We start from the raw sequence: 17,249 nt of genomic DNA, 5'->3' as shown, positions 1-17,249 counted from the left end.
GCAGACAAAATTGATGAAGTAAGTCCTTGTCACTCAACATACAACACCTGCCATTGGATGTGGACATCACAATGAGCAATGTACAGAGGTCTACCAGAGAACTTATATACTTTGACAGTATTGTACCTAGGTAAACAAACAACACCCTGTAACTAAGATATCATATTCATGCCACTTACAGCTTTGGTAATATAAGTCATTGTCATTATTATTTAATGACGGCAGGATCGTTCCATTATAGGATAGTGAGCTTATTAAAAAGAATTGAGTTACTCATTTCTCCAGCTGATAGATGGTAATTGATGATATTCCTGCCAATACAAACTCACAAAGAAGCAGTGGCGGACTGACCATTAGGGAACTCGGGAACTGCCGAGGGCCAGGGTCAGTAGAGGGCCCCATGAGATGTCCCTGGTACCTTTCATAGGCTTTTTTTGGTGTGGTTTGAGTGTGGGCAAGGACACAGGGGCCCCATGATCCCCCTATTGCCCAGGGGCCCCATGAGTTGTCAGTCCGCCCCTGCAAAGAAGTGTCAAATAATGTAATATATTGTTTTGATTGAATCAAGGCCCGAAGTACAGTATATGAGAGATGGAAACCAGTGTGAAGGAACTTGTGATTCACACTTTTTATATAAGGATTGAAGCCACATGTAGCTTTCTCCTCTCCATTATCCACCTGCTGCAGAACAGCAGATATAAGAGAGTACATACAGACATCTGAGTACTAAAGCAGGACAGTGTAAAGGAATGAGCTGTCCATTCTGTAAAACATACTTAAAGGAGAACTATAGGCAATTTTTGTTTTATTTGAGATAGAGCAAAGGAGAGTTATAACCCCTGCCAATTATTTTTTTTGCCATCTGTGTTGTGTGAGATTTCCTTTCACTTCCTGTCCCATAGACAAACAGGACGTGAAAGGAAATCACTACAAATTAAGAGAATTCCTTGGGGACCCCCAAGTAACCAAAACCAGTGTCCCCATTGGAATATTTCTCCTCTATTACTTTTCTGGTGGAAACACATAGTTTGGGCTTTTCGTTTACTTTCAATGATAATAGTAAACAGGACAAATAGAGAGGGCAAATCTCCCTAACAGGGGCATAGACAGCAATAAAGACTAGCTGGTGTTCTAATCCCTCTCCACTCTATCCAAAACTAAAAATAGTTTTGCTTTTAGTTATATGATAAAGGAACTTTTTTTTAATGAGAGACCACTTAAAATCACTAAGGCTATTCATGCAGAGAAATTGCCTGTACATTTGTTCTGTTTGAATAGAGGCAAAATTAAAAGTTGTTAGTCTATTTGCGCTTCAGGTTGAATGTTATTAATTAACACAAAATAGAAGGGAAAATACTATATTATAGCCCCTATGTCAGCAATCAGGTCGGCGCATGGGTCTGCACATGCGCAGAACGCCAATGCTCTCTAATCAGCAGGTGCTAGGACCCAGGCAGCTGCGGCCGCGCATGCGCACTCGCGATTGCGGACACGCACCTGGCATCATGACAGTGCAGGGTGCACTATTTAAACCTGCACTGCACAGACACTAGTTGCTGTATGGTCTTATTACCCTGTTTCTGTTCCTGCGTACCTGTTCATTGATTTGTTGCTGACCCTGCTTGATCCTGACCTTTGCTGACTATCTCCTGCTCTGACCCCTGGCTCGTTTGACTACTCTCCTGGATATCCCTATTTGATCTGAACTCCTGTTACCGAACCCGGCGAGTGACCTGACTACTCTTTGCCCGCTGCTTTGTACGGTGCTGTCCCCACTGTAACCGACCCAGCCTGTCTGACCACGCTTACTACCCTGCCATCCATCCATCCTGCACGGATCCGGTCACCACTGCTCAGGCCTATCCGCCTCTTCACGTCAGGCTCTCTACCAGTGTATACCTCTGGCGGATCCCTCTACCACAGGCAGGTGTACTCAGGGGCCGTGACCTGGTCACGGTCTGCTCCAAGTCCATCCCCACCATCAGGGGCCCTGGTGGACAAGCAGACTGGGACATAGACTCCACGCTCTGGGGAATCCTGTCCTGTGGATTGCTAGAGGTACTGCCAGGCAGTGTCTGACACCCGAGATGGAGGTGATAATTATAAATACTTATTATGATTGTTAGCTCCATCTAGCACCCATAATGTTGTATTTTCCTGATTCAGTCTGTATGAATAAATAACATTAATTCTTATGATAAAACAGGCCAATACTATTTGCACAAAACCAAGTGATTTTTTGGCAGAACAGCTTATACAGAATGCGTTGGAAAAAGTTCCAACTGCTTTATGGGAGCACGGTGTATTTATAGTATGGAGAATAAAACAGGAGGCACTGAAACACACTCAGATTGGCAGGAAAATTCTAAACTCCCAGGTGAATAGGAACAGTTAAGAAATATAGCAGGAAGATGTTAAATAAAGGAACTACTGTATTGCTACGAATACCTTGTCAGCATTGTAAGGCCGTAATCTACTTCCTTCCCCCCAAAGTTTTCTGTGATCGTGTAGCTCCCCTCTAGTTAGCCAGGGGGAGCTAGATTGATTTTTAATTAGAAACTGGATAGCAGCCTGGGATAAGTCAGCCAGTTAACATAGGTCAGGACCTGAAGGCTCTGTAGGTCATTTCCCTGATACCTCCCCCTGCTCTAGAAGCTTGAGAAGTTTCTAGAAGGCAGCGGGTGGGGGTGAGAAGGGGCTGGACTGCATGTGTGAGGAATCTTGACCAATCCCCAAGCAGGAGTGATGTAGTCAGTGTCGGGTGGAAGATGGAGTGAGAGGCTGGAGTGTGGAGCTTGGGAGGCGGCCTAGTGAAGGTGCCTACCTACAGGCAGGTGCTTGAAAAGGGGACCTTCACTGTACCACCGTCTAACAAGAGGGACAATCTGAGCAGTAAGGAGGGAGCTAGCCCAGCAGAAGGCCTGAAGGCAGCCACCAACCCATGAAGCTATCACGAAGGACAGCGTGAGTAACCTTACACCCCCTGGGCCAGATAAGGGGAGAGGGAAGTCAGGCGGAGAACCCAACTAGCTTCACAGCTGAGACTGTTTGGCAGCTTCTGGATGCCCTTGGCAGGAGATACCCTCAGTGCAGCTGGGTGAAGAGGAGGTTTCACCTGGGGTCCAAGGAGGAACACCAGAGAGCTGGAATGCTCCCAGAGAAGAGACAAATTTTTCTTTCTTGTCCATAGACTTTACATAGTTGTTAAAAAGATTGTCCTTGCAGTTCACAGTTCCTTGGGCATCCCATGCATACCTCAAGCTCATCCAAGTTCAATACCCCTTAATAAAACTACAAAAACAAGTCTAAGGACTGGTTACTGTATCCAGTGTGCACGTGTGGGGGAAAATGTGAGTTGCCTGGCTGTGCAGAACTATAGGAGGACCCAAAACTCAGCGACTCCTAAAGGGGTAGTGCTACAATTGCACTCATGAAACCTGATTGTTTATCTTTTTCATGTTCATGTTACATAAACATCCTTAGATTATGGTGGAGTACAGATATTCTTGGAATTCCTTTTTATACTGTAAAGACATCATGGAATTGCCTTGATGAAGCTTTCTTTTCCTGATTGTATATTTATATTTGTAAAATGAATAAAGATTTATTCTTTAAAAAAAGCATAATGGAAGACAAAGACTGACTCAGACCATCATGCTCTAGCTCAGGGGTCCTCAAACTACGGCCCGCGGGCCACATGCGGCCCGCCGAGCACATTCATCCGGCCCGCTGGCAGGGGACACCAAGTACAGGGGCGGGCAGGGGGCTGCTGTCTCTTACCTGGCTCCGGTCTTGTCCCAGGACGATCCAGTCCAGGATGCGCTGCTCCTTCACTCCGGCAGCTCCCTCACTCGATGTCCGCGCTGCCACTCTGCTCTGCCTCCTCACCGGTGATTGGGCGCCAGTACTGTAGCTCAGGAAAGGCACACAGGCGGCCAATCACCGGTGAGGAGGCAGAGCCGAGTGGCCCCGCGAAAATCAAGGGAGGGAGAGGCCGGAGTGAATGAAGGAGGACAGCTGACCGCCTGGTAAGTGTGCCGTGCAGATGGTACTGCTGCAACCAGGTATGCTGGCTGCAGCAGCACCATGCTGGAACAGGGTTCGGCTAGTTAGGTGTCATTGCTGTCAGTGGGAGGAATAGTGCCCCATCATTGGTGGGGCACTATTCCTCCCCCCACTGACACTAACGATGGGGCACTATTCCCCCCCCCCACTGACACCAACAATGGGGCACTATTCCTCCCCTCACTGACACCAACGATGGGGCTCTATTCCCCCCCCCCACTGACACCAATGATGGGGCACTATTCCTCCCCCCACTGACACCAACGATGGGACACTATTCCTCCCCCACTGACACCAACGATGGGGCACTATTCCCCCCCCCCACTGGCACCAATGACGTACTATTCCTCCCACTGACACCAATGATGGGGCACTATTCCTCCCACTGACACCAATGATGGGACAGTATTCCTCCCACTGACACCAATGATGGGGCACTATTCCTCCCACTGATACCAATGATGGGGCACTATTCCTCCCACTGACACCAATGATGGGGCACTATTTCTCCCACTGATACCAATGATGGGGCACTATTCCTCCCACTGACACCAACAATGGGGCACTATTCCTCCCACTGACACCAATGATGGGGCATTATTCCTCCCCCACTGACCTCAATGATGGGGCACTATTTCTCCCACTGACACCAACAATGGGGCACTATTCCTCCCACTGACACCAACAATGGGGCACTATTCCTCCCACTGACACCAACGATGGGGCACTATTCCTCCCACTGACATCAATGATGGGGCACTATTTCTCCCACTGATGCCAATGATGAGGCACTATTCCTCCCACTGACACCAATGATGGGGCACTATTCCTCCCACTGACACCAATGATGGGACACTATTTCGCTCCATAAGACACACTTGGGGGGAAATGTCTGTGCGTCCTATAGAGTGGCCGGCCCAGTATTCCCGCCGCCGTTGTATGTCAGTCTCTGAACAAATGCGGACATAGTACAGTAGATGACCATAGTTTTTTTTTTTTAAACTATAGTCCTGCCCTCCAACGATCGGAGGGACATTGAACTGGCCCCCTGTTTAAAAAGTTTGAGGACCCCTGCTCTAGCTATTATTTCTTGGGGGTCTATTTATAAAACATTAGTTAGATGAATGTCATATTCGTGAAGACTGGACATATTTTCTCCATATTTTCTGTGATAGTCATCTATTTATTATTAGTGGTGTACCTAGGTTACACCTTTTGTATATTTTGGGTGTTTTTTTACAGTTATCCACCATTTTGGATGTTTCCTGTGTATTCTATTCAATACTTTATTCTTTGTGATTTGGTTTTTATATGTTTATGTAAGATTTATTCTGAGGAATATTTCTTTTTGACATTTATATATATTTAGAATTAGCGCAGCACCAATTACTCCTCATCTAGCAATTTCCCATTTGGTATCTGGTAAGGTGTTAGCAGCTATACATATAGATTAGAAACCTAGCGTGGGAGGACTACATAGATATATTTATGTCCTTTTACCACTACCCTCCTGCTGCCAATATGGAGGTCTTTGGCTTTCTAGAAAATAGAAACATTAACCTGGAAGGTGTTTTTAACAAACCTGGGCCTACACAGGCCAGCGATTTAGACACTCTTTTTAGGAAACTAGGACACCTAATGGATAAAAAAGTTGTCACTTGGTGGGATATGGTAACCCATGAAAAATATCTCAAGGATAAATTAGTACCAAGGAGATTAAGATGGGATGTACCTATATGTGACGAATTGATAGATCTAGAGTCCACCCTAGAATGGTTTGAATTTTTCAATGAAAAAGGACTAGAGGTAATTACATTTCTGCTTAAAAGAAAACAAAGAAAAATTAGAAATCTAGAACAACAACAAATAATGGAACTAAAAGACTAATTAGAAATGTCTAAAGATTCCCCAGAGTTTAGTAACCTCACAAAAAGTTTAAATAAGGATTTGGAAAAAATCGACCAAGAAGTGAAATATAGAAAAAGTAAAAAATACCAAAGGGACCTGAATGACTTTAAAAACGATCAAGTATTTAAATGGCAAACCTCTCAGAGTGATGTAAATATAGCATCGGCCAATACTATTCCGATTAAGGAAGTCAAAATGCAGCCAACAATGGTATCTAATCCACCACGATAATTTAAAAGGGGTCCCAAAAAAGGTAATGATGATAGGGGATATAATCCTACCTATTATTTCAATCATCCACCTAGCCACCAGACTCCATACAAAGGATGGAAACCCAAAAATGGTGGCTTCTACCATAAAAAACCACAAGGCAAAGGAAACGAACAATGGAGGACAGAATTATCAACCACCTAGACGTAATTTTTGGGGGCAAAATTATCGACCCCCAAGACCAAATTATCCGAGGCCAGAAAATAGGTATGATGAAAGAGGTCCCAGACCCATGTATGGATCTGGTTATCAACTGAGAAATGAAGGGAGAAGTCCAATACCCGTATATAATAGATATGAGCCATTGAGGAGTGAATATGGCTCTTATCATGACTATCCAGCAAGGGGTTTTTTAGAGAGAGACAGAGTGGAGAGGAGTCCAGGAAGGGAGGAATGGAAAAGCCCCCAAAGAGGAGGGGATGTAGAGCAGGGTGGAGGGCACAAAAGAAAAAGAAAGTAATTGGTGAAGGAGTTTTCAATTTAAGTGGGGCCACCTTGACTAAAAAAGAAATAATGGCAGTTGACAAAAGTCTAAAATATGCCCCACCTAAACTGCCACCTAAACTGCCACCTAAACTGGCAAATAAGTTTGAGATTAAACATACCACCCTACGGAATAAATTGCTCTTTAATCCACAAATCAGTGGGATTAGCCAAGTTGAGACCTTTAGAAAAATGGTCACTCAGGACCTGTAAAAATTGAAAATTCCAAAAATAATTATGAATGAAGGAATAGAAATAGGAATAAAAAGATTAGCCAAGAGGAATGGCATAGTCATCCGACTTGCAGACAAGGGGGGAAGGATAGTCCTATCTAAGGAATACTATATGAAAGAGCTAGAGGGACAATTAGAAGACACGGAGACCTATCAGAAACTTCCAAAAGATCCTACACTCAAATATAAGAAATAACTTGAAAAATTACCAACAAAGGGTACTGAGAAGAAAATAATAAGAAGGAGGCCAGATACTTAGTACCAGATAATTGCAAAATCCCTGTAATTTATACAGTACCTAAAATACTCAAGAATAATTTACATCCGCCAGGAAGACCCATTGTTCATGGAATTCAATCAGTGAGTGCTCGTCTGGGACAGTATATTGACTCGTTTCAAAAAATGTAGAAATACCTTATCATATCTCAGAGACCCGAAGCATTTAATTCAATTATTAGATAAACTCGAGTTTAATTCAACATCTATATTTTTAGCTAGCGCCGATGTGTTTTCTCTGTATACAATTATAGGACACCAAGACGCTATAGAAACTACCAGTTGGGGCCTAAGGGAACATAGTGATCTACCTTGATCACAAAGAAAATACCTGACAGACTGTCTTCATTTTTGCTTGCAGCACAACTACTTTTGGCACAATCACCAATTTTTTTGCCAAATAACAGGGGTAGCTATGGGGGCACGTTTTGCCCCCAGTGTTGCAAACCTTTTCATGTCTTTCTGGGAAAAAGAGGCCATATATGAACACCCCCCAGGAGGGCTTGAAATTATACAAGAGGTTTATAGAAGATGTGATCATAGTTTCGTAAGGGAAGGAGGGTGACCTTCTTGCCTTCCTGAATCAGCTTAGCAATAAAATTAAAAATATCAAATTATCCTGGGAACATAGTAATGTACAAATTAAATTTTTGGATCTAGTATTGATACTCAAAGGGGAGGAAATAGTGACCAAAACCTTTTTCAAGGGGGTGGATAGGAATGGTTTTATACCTATAGATAGTTGCCGCTATCCTCCTTGGTTACTGAATATCCCCAAGAAAAGTAAGAGCCTTGCTGCTGATGCCTCAAGCATCAGGCATCAACAGCAATGCTCTTACTTTCCATTCATCATACATCAGCATCAGAGGTTGGTCATCAGCTCTGAGGAAAGGGATTTGTCGCCGAAACGCGTCAGCCACTTGACCGCACTGACAGTGAGAACACCTTGCCTGCCGTTGTGGCCATTGTCATTTTTCTATGCTTTTTAGATACATGCTTCGTCTGTGTGTATGTTTTTATTATTCTTTCACTCCTACAATAAACCTTGGATAATGCACTAGGTGTGTGCGCCACCTGTTTTCTCTCTATCTAGGAATTACAACAGTTTGCATATGTGCCTCCCACTTGTTAAGGGACCAAAAGTAATGGGACAGAATAATAATCATAAATCAAACTTTCATTTTTTAATACTTGGTTGCAAATCCTTTGCAGTCAATTACAGCCTGAAGTCTGGAACGCATAGACATCACCAGACGCTGGGTTTCATCCCTGGTGATGCTCTGCCAGGCCTCTACTGCAACTGTCTTCAGTTCCTGCTTGTTCTTGGGGCATTTTCCCTTCAGTTTTGTCTTCAGCAAGTGAAATGCATGCTCAATTGGATTCAGGTCAGGTGATTGACTTGGCCATTGCATAACATTATTTTCCCTTAAAAAACTCTTTGGTAGCTCTTGCAGTATGCTTTGGGTCATTGTCCAGCTGCACTGTGAAGCGGCGTCCAATGAGTTCTGAAGCATTTGCCTGAATATGAGCAGATAATATTGCCCAAAACACTTCAGAATTCATCCTGCTGCTTTTGTCAGCAGTCACATCATCAATAAATACAAGAGAACCAGTTCCATTGGCAGCCATACATGCCCACGCCATGACACTACCACCAACATGCTTCACTGATGAGGTGGTATGCTTATGATCATGAGCAGTTCCTTTCCTTCTCCATACTCTTCTCTTCCCATCACTCTGGTACAAGTTGATCTCGGTCTCATCTGTCCATAGGATGTTGTTCCAGAACTGTGAAGGCTTTTTTAGATGTCGTTTGGCAAACTCTAATCTGACCTTCCTGTTTTTGAGGCTCACCAATGGTTTCCATCTTGTGGTGAACACTCTGTATTCACTCTGGTGAAGTCTTCTCTTGATTGTTGACTTTGACACACATACACCTACCTCCTGGAGAGTGTTCTTGATCTGGCCAACTGTTGTGAAGGGTGTTTTCTTCACATGGGAAAGAATTCTTCGGTCATCCACCACAGTTGTTTTCCGTGGTCTTCCGGGTCTTTTGGTGTTGCTGAGCTCACCGGTGCGTTCCTTCTTTTTAAGAATGTTCCAAACAGTTGTTTTGGCCACGCCTAATGTTTTTGCTATCTCTCTGATGGGTTTGTTTTGTTTTTTCAGCCTAATGATGGCTTGCTTCACTGATAGTGACAGCTCTTTGGATCTCATCTTGAGAGTTGACAGCAACAGATTCCAAATGCAAAAAGCACACTTGAAATTAACTCTGGACCTTTTATCTGCTCATTGTAATTGGGATAATGAGGGAATAACACACACCTGGCCATGGAACAGCTGAGAAGCCAATTGTCTCATTACTTTTGGTCCCTTAACAAATGGGAGGCAGATATGCAAACTGTTGTAATTCCTACACAGTTCACCTGATTTGGATGTAAATACCCTCAAATTAAAGCTGACAGTCTGCAGTTAAAGCACATCTTGTTAATTTCATTTCAAATCCATTGTGGTGGTGTATTGTCAAGGTCCTACCTTTTCCCAGAGGTTATGTTACTCCATGTGCTGGCATCCATCTTGGATTTCTGCTGAGCATGGTGGGAATCTTTTATGCCTTCAGGTCTCTGAGGTCCATCCCCCAGAGGGGTGTGGCTGAGTACATTTAAGCCTGTGATCCGCACATGCTCTTTTCACTTGTGTCTTGTGTCTTGGTCTTGCTACAGCTCTGTGTATACGCTCGTGACTCTTCTGGTATCTGACTCGGCTTGCGACTAAGACCATTCTCTGTGTTTTCCTTCAATCTGACCTTCCGTTGCTGAACCCGGCCCGTGACCTGTGATTCTCTGTCTACTGTTCTGTACCGTTTTGTTCCATTGTTGTCGACTCGGCTTGCCTGACTACGCTATTGTCATTCTCACCAGCTACACGCCATTGGCGGCGGCCATTACCGCAGCCGGGGTGTCTCGGGGGCTGCGACCTGGTTCCTGGCTGTGTCAAGTCCATCCCCACCATCAGGGGCCCTGGTGAAGGGCAGCCTGGGACTTAGACTCCGCGCCCTGAGGGACTTCGGTCTGTTGGTGGTGGTTGTCATCAGCCAGTGCGTTACCCTGCCACTAGGCCTACCTGTCCGTTCCACAGCCCTGCCCTGACATGTATAGAGCCAAAAATGTCAGAATTGTGTCGATGTCCCAATATTTATGGACCTGACTGTGTATATATATATATATATAAAAAACGTTTTTATACATATTCTATATTTTATTTTATTTTTTAACAAATTTTTTTTAGACCCTTTTTAATAAAGGTTGTTTAATTAGATTATGTTTTTGGAAATTATTTATAACTTAACATTACAATAAATTAATATAGAATGAGCCTCTATGATATTTATAGATTCATCATTCAGATCTTATCTATATAAATATCCCGTTTTTTTATGTCCCAGGATTGAGGGCATGATATTTATTAAGTATATTTAGTTCCTCTATACGATCAGAGGAATGGTGCCCTACATGTCCTTCAATGTGTACTCCAGTAAAATGGCCATCGGGAGTCCACCTTTTCCCCCTTTTGAGTGATCCATCCCTGTACCTTACACCTTACAGTGGGTCCTGGTTCCTGGATGATGTGATATTGTTTGAGAAAGGCATTTTTCACCCTGTAGGGTCACACCATGGAGGTGAAGGGGCATTTTGCCTAGTGTCAGATCTCCTCCTTTTATGTATACACCTTTATAACACCAGCACAACTTAAGGACTATAGAACACCTTCACTGATTTAGATGTTTTGGACTTTATGGTTTTAGTTGGATTGCATGGATTTTATGTGATTCATTATATGTTGGGTCATGTTTATATGTTTTTTTGGGACTTACCGGTAGTTTGGTCCATATTTTTTGTGTCACTTATTTGTATGTCCTGTCTGATCATTTTTTCTAGCAACAGAGATGCGTTCTATAAGCCTTGTGGCTTATTTTTCACCATATACAGTTTTATACTGGTGTCACTTATTTAATTATTTATCCACTTTATCCCCTATTTAGGGGTCACTGTTATATGGTTCACTTCTGTTTATTTATCAATATTCTTATTTTATTTGTATGTCCTGTCTGATCATTCTCTCTAGTAACTGTGTTGTGTTATACAAGTCGTGTGGCTTATTATCACCATATACATTTTTATACTGGTTTTGCTCTTCATTTTATTGATTTACACAATGTGTATATATTCTTTTATTTTCTATAGTAATGGTTCAGTTGCAAAACAGTAGCTTTTGCAGCATCTTTTCACATCACAGCACTATTTAGTGGTTATTGTTGGGATCCTATTTACGGATCATATCACTGTTTATGTTGGCACCATTTATGGCTATGAAGTAGTATTCTTTTCACCCATAGTCACCTATTTATTATTAGTGGTGTACCTAGGTTACACCTTTTGTATATTTTGGGTGTGTTTTACTGTTATCCACCATTTTGGATGTTTCATGTGTATTCTATTCAATACTTTATTCTTTGTGATTTGGTTTTTATATGTTTATGTAAGATTTATTGTGAGGAATATTTCTTTTTGACATTTATATATATTTAGAATTAGCGCAGCACCATTTACTCAGACATGTGTCCATATAAATCTGCCCATCAGAGTACCCCTTAACATAAAATGTGCCCATCAGCATGCCCCTTATTTTATGTTAAGGGACACTCTGATGGGCACATTTTATGTTAAGGGACACTCTGATGGGCACATTTTATGTTAAGGGACACTCTGATGGGCACATTTTATGTTAAGGGACACTCTGATGGGCACATTTTATGTTAAGGGACACTTTGATGGGCACATTTTATGTTAAGGGGCACTCTGATGGGTATCTTTTATGTTAAAGGGGCACTCTGATGGGTATCTTTTATGTTAAGGGGCACTCTGATAGGCCCATTTTATGTTAAGGGGCTCTCTGATGGGCACGTTTTATGTTAAGGGGCACTCTGATGGGTATCTTTTATGTTAAAGGGGCACTCTGATGGGCACATGTTATGTTAAGGGGCACTCTGATGGATATCTTTTATGTTAAGGGGCACTCTGATGGGTATCTTTTATGTTAAGGGGCACTCTGATAGGCCCATTTTATGTTAAGGGGCACTCTGATGGGCACATGTTATGTTAAGGGGCACTCTGATGGGTATCTTTTATGTTAAGGGGCACTCTGATAGGCCCATTTTACGTTAAGGGGCACTCTAATGGGTATCTTTTATGTTAAGGGGCACTCTGATAGGCCCATTTTATGTTAAGGGGCACTCTGATGGGCATCTTTTATGTTAAGGGGGCACTCTAGTGGGCACATGTTATGTTAAGGGGCACTCTGATGGGCCCATGTTATGTTAAGGGACACTCTGATGGGCCCATGTTATGTTAAGGGACACTCTCATGGGCCCATGTTATGTTAAGGGACACTCTGATGGGCACATTTTATGTTAAGGGGCACTCTGATGGTTTCTTTTATGTTAAAGGGGCACTCTGATGGGCACATGGTATGTTAAGGGGCACTCTGACTGGTACATTTTATGTTAAGGGGCACTCAGATGGGCCCATGTTATGTTAAGGGACACTCTGATGGGCCCATGTTATGTTAAGGGACACTGTGATGGGCACATTTTATGATAAGGGGCATTCTGACGGGTACATTTTATGTTATGGGGCACTCTGATGGGCTCATTTTATGTTAAGGGGCACTCTGATGGGCTCATTTTATGTTAATGGGCACTCTGATGGGTATCTTTTATGTTAAAGGGGCACGCTGATGGGCACATGTTATGTTAAGGGGCACTCTGATGGGTATCTTTTATGTTAAGGGGCACTCTGATAGGCCCATTTTACGTTAAGGGGCACTCTAATGGGTATCTTTTATGTTAAGGGACACTCTGATGGGCCCATGTTATGTTAAGGGCACTGTGATGGGCACATTTTATGTTAAGGGGCATTCTGACGGGCCCATTTTATGTTAAGGGGCACTCTGATGGGCATCTTTTATGTTAAGGGGGCACTCTGGTGGGCATATGTTATGTTAAGGGGGCCCTCTGGTGGGCATATGTTATGTTAAATGGCACTCTGATGGGTATCTTTTATGTCAAGGAGGCACTCTGACGGGCACATTTTATGTTAAGGGGCACTCTGATGGGTATCTTTTATGTTAAGGGACACTCTGATTGGCACATGTTATGTTAAGGGGGCACAAATGGGCCCATACTGTGGAAAGGCGCATTCTTATGGGCACATGTGATGGAAAGGGGCACTCTGATGGAGAAATATGATGGAAATAGGTACTTTGGGTGTAAGGGGGCACTCTGACGGGAATACCTGATGTAAAGGGGCACTCTGATGGGGAAATATGATGGAAAGAGTTACTTTGAGTGTAAGAGGGGACTCTGACAGGATTACCTGATGTAAGGGGACACTCTGATGGGAATACCTGATGTAAAGGGGCGTTCTGATGGGGACAACTGATGTAAAAGAGCACTCTGATGGGCACACCTGATGTGATGGGAATACATTATGTAAAGTTGCACTCTGATGGCGACACCTAATGTAAGGGGGCATGCTGATGGGCACGCCCTATTCGGACCTCGGCCAGAAGAAAATTTTAGTGACCGGACCTCCTTGAATTTTAATTCAATGCCCCTGGTTTACTGTAATGGGTTACTGATTCCTGTTACAAGGCTTACAGGAGTAATGAATTTGACAAGTGAGTGACTGCTGGGCGTAGGATCCCCTAAACTTGCACATCATGAGCGGGGGTCACAGTTTGGCACCTTTGCACCAGACGCTGAATGACCTTGTCCCAGCACTGGAGATATCTAGCTGTTACTGCTCACCTCCACAATCACAGCAGTGAGCTCCAAAAAGCTGAGCTCACAGCTACTGCATTAGGGCTGAGAAAACACATGTGAGGGGGTTTGAATTAGAGAAAGAGCTCCCTCCTGTAGTGGTGAAGGGGAACAGTAACAGCTAGGCATCTCTTAGCAATGCACTTAGCAACATCCTAAGAGTTTTCCAGTCAGGCTTCATGAAGTATGTAAATGGCCTACACCTATAGCAAGGGCAATATTCAACTTTAGTCCGAGCTGAACAGCTTGTTTTTATGTACAGACATCTATCTGTATAGGCAGTTTTGGTAAAGGTGAACTAACCCTTTAAGAATTAATTTTTTTAAAGAGGCAAAAACAGTATTCCATATTAAAATGTAATCTAATAATACACATGTCACACAGTGTTTAACCAACTTGAACGAGAAGCACGGCAGGTCTATGATTACGGTGGGTGCCTTGGCAGCGGTCTAATTACAGTGCAATGCACAGGAGAGAAGAGGCACTGCTACACCCAGACCCCTGAGGATCACCCCCTGCATCATGCTTGTGGTAAACAGATGTGCACAGCACACAATCCAACAACAAAGGATTTCTTTTTAATGCTGAAAATGGAAGTAAAAATGTAACTGTAATTAACTGATAAGTAATGTGCAATACTACAGAACCAGCAGAACATTAGATAATTCAATCGGACAAGCCGAACATACCCTTCATTCCTCACAATGAGATGTCCTCTTTAAGAAGAGGGCAATCATCTGGTTGTTATGTGTGGAGAATTGAAGCACTAGAGGTGAGTCTACATGTTACTTGCTGTCTGCAGTACAGGAGATGCCCCGTCATCTGTGCACACACAAGGATTCCCAGCACACAGCTGACAACTGTTGGACCTCCAATCCTTCCATTCTTTCATCCACCGCTGTCTCACTAAAGTGTAATTAACCACTTGACCTCCAGAGGATTTGCCCCCCTTCCTGACCAGGCCATTTTTTGCTCTGTGTAACTTTAACTGACAATTGCGCGGTCATGCAATGCTGCACCCAAATTAAATTACGTACTTTTTTCCTATAAATAGAGCTTTCTTTCGGTGGTATTTGATCTCCTGTGTGTTTTTTATGTTTTGCGCTAAAAAAAAAAGACAATTTTCAAAAAAACCCTATATTTTTTACTTTTTGCTATTAAATCTGTCCAGTAAAAAAATTTAAAAAATCAAATTTCATTATAAATTTAGGCCAAAATAAAGTCTGCTACATGGCTTTGCTAAAAAAAAATCCCAATACGTGTAAATTAATTGGTTTACATGAAATTTATAGTGTTTACAAATGGCAGTACGTATATTGGAATTTTTTTTTTTACTAGTAATGGCGACTTATAGCAGGACCGTGGTGGGCATTCTGACACTGGGTGGAACTGACTTGGTGTCACTGACATCCCCAGTGACACTAATACAGTGATCAGTGCTAATAAAAAGCACTGACACTGTACTAATGGCACTGGGCAGGAAGGGGGTTAACATGTAAGGTGATCAAAGGGTTAACTGTGTGCTGTGTGCTATTTCACATTATGTGCTGTGTGTGTGCTTTACACTGTGAGCACACTGCTTTGTATGGCTCTGCTATGCAGAGTCATACAAAGTAGTGTGCAGGAGCTGACACGGGAGAGATCTGTGTTGTTCATACACAGGTCTCTCCCTTGTTGGTGATACTCAGCGATCGCCGGGTGCCGGCTGGGAATCACTGACCAGGACCCGGTGATTGACAGACGAGGCCACGAATGGCGGTGTGCATGCCCCCTACCCAGAACTGCAAAATCAGGAATATATACCTGATTTTGTGCACCCGTGCCGCCCTGTAGCAGTATTTCTGCTATAGGGTGGCGTGGAAGCGGTTAAGGCATTTTTTCTTTTTTTAGTTTTGGATAGAATGAAGGGGAATTGGAACCTCTGTCAGGTTTTTATTGTTTTATTTGTCTCCATTAGGGAGATTCACCTTCTCTATTTGCCTTGTTTACCATTATCATTGAAAGTAAAAGAAAATCCCAAGTTTTGGGTTGTCCCGAGAACAGTAATAGAGGGGAATTCTTCCAGTAGGGACACTAGGTCTGATGACATCCTGGGATTCCTTCAATTTGGAGAGATTTTCTCTCACTTCCTGTTTTGGCTGTGGGACAGGAAATTAAAGGAAATACTCCATCCAAAATAATAATAAAAAAAATAAAGTTTTGCCTTTAGCTCTACTGTAAGCCCCCATTTACACCTAAATGTTTGGTTTTGTGTTCTCCTACACTCACCATCAAGAATTGTATTGGTTTAAAAGAGAATTCCAGCTTTCCTGCCACTTGGCCACCTTGGACCGAACAAATTATTTGCATCATGCCAGAATGGACCGGTCACTGTGCAGGCTGTGATATACAGTGGCTGCTTGTGCTGCGTACAGTAAGCGACGCTTTGTTCCAGGATTGTGCCAGACGCTTCCCTTCTACTCCCAGATGGAGGAAGAGACATCTGTACAGTATCCAAAGAAGCCTAGGAGAAATCAATGGTGGCTAGCTTCGGCCTTGTCTCAATTTGTTTCAGTGTAATGTGCTGGGAGATTTCTTTATAACAGCGTTTCCCAAACTATGACCTGCGGGCCACATCCAACCCACTACAAGATATTAGCTGATCCACAGATTGGTCTCCACTTCTCCCAGCTAACTGCCCCCGAAGTCTCTGGCACAGGTTCCTCTCCTATGCTGCACTGTGTAGCTGGTTGCTAGGACTGCCAACGTTGTAGCAACCAATGGCATGCTTGACTCAGCATTCACAGGAAACCTGCTCTGCTTCCTGGTTCTCACCCCGCTGCACACAGCTACAGCCATGCTTTAAGCTGAGAGCGGAACTACACAGCATCTGAGCACCACAAACCACAATGTTATTTCATTCATTTTTAATGTTCGAAGCAAACTCCCCCATCCATCTATATCTCCATGCTTTATTTTGAGAAATCACTTTGGAAAACCACCTCGTAGCTTTTCTGGATGTGGCCATCTTGAAGAAAGGCAGATGATTCATGTAGCATTTACTTCTTGGATTCCATCTGCCCTTAGCTCAGTCATGCAGGCAGGAGGGTGTGCTTAGCTGAGAAAACCCCTCCTCCCCTCCTGAACACTCCTGG

Source organism: Staurois parvus, unplaced genomic scaffold, assembly GCF_062004578.1.
Source record: "Staurois parvus isolate SC_StPar_1 unplaced genomic scaffold, SC_StPar_1.0 ptg000299l, whole genome shotgun sequence".
Lineage (NCBI taxonomy): Eukaryota > Metazoa > Chordata > Amphibia > Anura > Ranidae > Staurois > Staurois parvus.
Note: the sequence above shows the minus strand (reverse complement) of the source record.